The sequence below is a fragment of the Notothenia rossii genome (assembly GCF_949606895.1).
Source record: "Notothenia rossii genome assembly, chromosome: 8".
NCBI classification, from domain to species: Eukaryota; Metazoa; Chordata; class Actinopteri; order Perciformes; family Nototheniidae; genus Notothenia; species Notothenia rossii.
In genome coordinates this window covers 81,226,150-81,231,149 of record NC_136906.1, presented here as the reverse complement: position 1 = coordinate 81,231,149, position 5,000 = coordinate 81,226,150, and the positions used below count along the sequence as shown (strand labels likewise).

The 5,000-nt window shown below is 42.5% G+C and overlaps 1 protein-coding gene across 2 annotated transcripts in view; it reads right to left on the bottom strand.

Moving 5' to 3' along the window:
• Window positions 1-768, bottom strand: part of LOC307017230 (5-hydroxytryptamine receptor 1B-like) — a 10,036-nt gene extending 9,268 nt beyond the window's left edge. Inside the window, exon 1 of one of the 2 annotated variants that reach the window (XM_079646787.1) lies at window positions 675-768. The gene's annotated coding sequence lies outside the window, so the exon portion shown is untranslated. Of the gene's footprint in view, window positions 138-674 lie in introns of those variants that run through there. The other variant, XM_079646786.1, reaches the window with a different exon arrangement.
• Between the last annotated feature and the right edge of the window lie 4,232 nt (window positions 769-5,000).

Genomic DNA, 5,000 nt, shown 5'->3' with positions numbered 1-5,000 from the left:
CTCTCAAGGCTGCGGGCGTCTTTGTCCCGCGAGATTTCAACGTCTCATGTGAGCGAGCCTCCAGAGCAAGTCGGACAAAATGACTACCCATCATGCAACGCACGAGCAAGACGTTGATCGAACTTGCGCAGGTCTGCGCAGGTCTCGCTTGTCTCAAACAAGCCTAGTGAGAGCATGTGAGCAGGGATGCTGGTACTTACGTGTGTGCCATTGCGACAGACAAGACTAGTCTATTCTGAGAGATAGATGTATCCTACTGTATGGGCTGATTGTGCGTTAATCTGTTGGTAATGCCTTGGGGTTCCAGTGGGAGGGATCACTGCGCTCTTCCTCACTCGATTCAGACGAGCGAAGGCGGGAGCTGCGTGATTGTATGTCTTCACTTCTCTCACTCACTATTTCCCTTTGTAAGGTAATTACAGTCTCAGGGCTCGACATTAAGGACTGCCCGATGGCCCGGGGCCATCTAGTATTTAGCTCGGGCAATGAAGCCTCACCTGCTGGTTGCCCGATCGGGCAATCTATTATACCAGTATCATGCAGCTCGCGGATCCAGTGATGAGTGACCCGACAGTAAAACTAAACATATCTATAACTAGTTACGGTAGTTTGAGAGGTGATTAAAATAGCTACGTGTGATATTCTAACCTGAAGTCTGTGTTTTGTCCGCTCACCGCTGCATGTGATCATGCAGAGCTGCGTGTCGACTCGTCAGCAGCAGCTGATCTCTCTCCCGTCAGATTAGACTTCACTCGCGTTTATGTCCATATCGATCAGATCCAGCTAGTTTTAGCTAATGATATGACTACCTGCTTATTAAAAGACTCCGTGACCTAAACAATAAGCGTTGCTATGCAACTGGGTGAGGCCACAAAGTATAGCGCAGCATTATGCATTTGTTTACATGCCCACCGGAACCCCAAGGCATTAGCAACAGATCAACGCACAATCAACCCACACAGCACATCTCTTTCTCCACATTAAGTGTTACACATTAGAATGGACTCTTCTCGTCTGTCACATTAGTGGCGCAACTGAAGCGGTATTGCGCTAAAGGGAAATTATTTTGACCGAAGAGATTTAGATTTGCTTGCTAACGGGAACTCTGACGTCGCCATTGTGTGTGCTTCGCGGATGCACTCGGCTGCTCGGGTCTGCTCGGTCAGCTTCTGGATGAGGAGGCATTCCTTCGACCAACTTACAGTAGATAACATTACAAACATTTTGAACAGGGGCCATAATAATGTACATAATGTTTGTTTTGGCAGTTATAACTGAATGTAATGTTTTCTACTTTTTTACATCTGGGAAGGCATTTACCTTCATCTGATGGAAAGTGTCTTGACCAACAACTTAAGTATTTCTTATAGCTATGCAGGGCATGCAAGCGAGCAAACACAAACAAGTGAAATGAAGAATACAATTGAAATTGTAATATTGTGGTTGTTCATCTTATAATTCAGTCTAGAGAATGCACCAGACAGCATCTAAGACCTGCACAAATATAAATGTTCTAGGGGGAGGCCCCCCAAACCCTTCGTGCGTCATTTTGTCCGCGCGCATTTTTCAGGGCAATCTCTATTGGGCTCAGGGCCATCTGTAAATTAGCTTAGATGGCCCACAGGTTCTTGCTAACTCTGGCTAACTTTGTGTTCATTGAAGCTAGCTGCTGTATACCTTGTGGTGCCGCTGAATCTGACCGTTTGTCATGTTATTAGCAGCTAAGCTAGGCACTGTTGCATTCACATGTCCATACATATGTTTTTTACCACTGTTAAAGAGCTAAAGATAAAGGAGCATTTAGTCATAATGATTGGTCCTGAAATGTGAGTGTATTCATTGTAAATGTACAAGCTTCATTTTAAAGATGGCTGGATTCAGACGAGTGAAGGCGGAGCAGTGTGATTGTATGTCTTCACTTCTCTCACTCACTATTTCCCTTTTTAAGGGTACAACACCATGTCTCAATGACTCACAAATCAGGCTTTCAAAAAGAAAAGAAAGGAGAGAAAGAAAAGAGAGAGGGACTAAAGGAAGACAGTATGTCACCGAGTATTTCAAGAGAAAAGGTGAGTGTGGTCCATGAGTGGTGGAAATGAGTCTGTTAGCTAAGCGTAGTCCATTGTAAATAATATTTTTACACATTTACTACCCAATAGCATGTGAGGCTGAACAAAAGGACCTTATATGTAAATGTAGTCTTTTAAAAAAACAAAAACATTTCCTGACTTTTTTGGATAGCTTAAAGTAATGTTGTAAGATTACAACCGGGGGCCTTCAAGGTTAAGGGCTATTGTTTATTGTTATTTACTTTAAGATGTTTATTCTTAACCAATAATTGAATTTAAAAACTCTTATTTAAAAGATGTGTGTGTGTCTCTGTATTCCTGATGACACACTGAGAGAATGAGCTCATAGTGCTGCTGATCACCAGAAGCTAAACAGTCTGTATATTGCATTACATTTGTATAATGTAAGCTTCGTTGATACTTTGCCTGCGGGGATACGAAACAAATAGTTGGATATACTGAATATGATTTGATCTATTCCTCCTCTAGCTTAATCCCACGTGATGTAGAGGTGTGTTGGAGGTCCTTAAATAACCCCTAATGATGTAGAGGTGTGTTGGAGGTCCTTAAATAACCCCTAATGATGTAGAGGTGTGTTGGAGGTCCTTAAATAACCCCTAATGATGTAGAGGTGTGTTGGAGGTCCTTAAATAATCCCTCATGATGTAGAGGTGTGTTGGAGGTCCTTAAATAACCCCTAATGATGTAGAGGTGTGTTGGAGGTCCTTAAATAATCCCTCATGATGTAGAGGTGTGTTGGAGGTCCTTAAATAACCCCTAATGATGTAGAGGTGTGTTGGAGGTCCTTAAATAATCCCTAATGATGTAGAGGTGTGTTGGAGGTCCTTAAATAATCCCTAATGATGTAGAGGTGTGTTGGAGGTCCTTAAATAATCCCTAATGATGTAGAGGTGTGTTGGAGGTCCTTAAATAATCCCTAATGATGTAGAGGTGTGTTGGAGGTCCTTAAATAACCCCTAATGATGTAGAGGTGTGTTGAGGTCCTTAAATAATCCCTAATGATGTAGAGGTGTGTTGGAGGTCCTTAAATAATCCCTAATGATGTAGAGGTGTGTTGGAGGTCCTTAAATAATCCCTAATGATGTAGAGGTGTGTTGGAGGTCCTTAAATAACCCCTAATGATGTAGAGGTGTGTTGGAGGTCCTTAAATAATCCCTAATGATGTAGAGGTGTGTTGGAGGTCCTTAAATAATCCCTCATGATGTAGAGGTGTGTTGGAGGTCCTTAAATAACCCCTAATGATGTAGAGGTGTGTTGGAGGTCCTTAAATAACCCCTAATGATGTAGAGGTGTGTTGGAGGTCCTTAAATAATCCCTAATGATGTAGAGGTGTGTTGGAGGTCCTTAAATAATCCCTCATGATGTAGAGGTGTGTTGGAGGTCCTTAAATAATCCCTTGTTTGTATTTTTATGTTCATATAATAGTGATTTCAATGCCAACTCAAAAATGATCACTGGTTCCATCCTGACCACCCACTGAAAATATCCTGGCTCCGCCACTGCACACACTCTCTCTCTCTCTCTCTCAATTCAATTCAATTCAATTCAATTCAATTCAATTCAATTCAATTCAAAGGGGCTTTATTGGCATGAAAGTTAAATTAAACAATGTTGCCAAAGCATCACAATACAAAATAATTAACAACATTAACAGACATTTCAAATTTGTACATATTATTGATGATATATATATACAGTGATACAATTACATTTCAACGTGTGTGTGTGTGTGTGTGTGTGTGTGTGTGTGTGTGTGTGTGTGTGTGTGTGTGTGTGTGTGTGTGTGTGTGTGTGTGTGTGTGTGTGTGTGTGTGTGTGTGTGTGTGTGTGTGTGTGTGTGTGTGTGTGTGTGTGTGTGTGTGTGTGTGTGTGTGTGTGTGTGTGTGTGTGTGTGTGTGTGTGTGTGTGTGTGTGTGTGTTGTGTGTGTGTGTGTGTGTGTGTGTGTGTGTGAGTCTCATTCACTGTCCCTCAGGTTGTGGCATGTGTATACATATTGGGCAGCAAGGTGTGCCTTGTCTCCTTCTCCTAGAGTACTCTCAGTCTTGAGAGGTCATCAACCTCCTTGAAACCTGGGATTACAGAGTTCAACTTGTTCCAATAAATGCTCCTTACTTGGTTGAATGTTTGGCACTTCAGGAGGAAGTGCATCTCTGTCTCAGTCTCACCTGTCGTACAGTGACCACATGTTCTGTTCTCTTTTGGTTGCCAGGATCTTTTGAGTCTTCCTGTTTCGATTGCCAGTTTGTGGTCACTGAGCCTGTACTTGTTAGGATCTGTCTCTGCTTTCTATCTCTGACAGTAGAGAGATACTCTGCCAGCTCATACTCTCTGTTTAGAGCCAGGTAACATTCTAATCTACTTTGGCTTTTAGTTTCTTCTTCCCAATGTTGTAAATAGTTGTCTTTACATTGTGTTATAATGCGTTTGACTGTGATTGGTGTTTGGAGAGCAGTGTTGTTGAGAGACTGGTCAGAGTGGCTCTGAGAGGGGGCAGTTAGCCTCAGCACCAGCTGACATAGGGGACTCTTCTCTGGGGTTAGCTCTTGGCTTTGGAGGGCTTTGGAGTGGAGGCTGTCTCGGGGGCTGGATCTAAGGTGGTTAAAGAATGTCAGTGCTCTCTTTTGAGTGTTAATGATCAGTGGGTATCTGCCTAATTCTGCTCTACATGCATTTGTTGGTGTTTTTCTCTGAACACGTAAAATGTATCTGCAGAATTCTGCATGGAAAGACTCTGTTGGATGTTTGTCCCAGCGGGTATAGCTCTGGTGACTGAGTGGACCCCATACTTCACTACCGTACAGCGCAATGGGCTGGATCACACTATCAAAGATTTTGAGCCAGATTTGAATTGGAATTTGGACATTATAAAATGTTCTCTTAATTGCATTAAGAGCTCTTCTGGCTTTTTC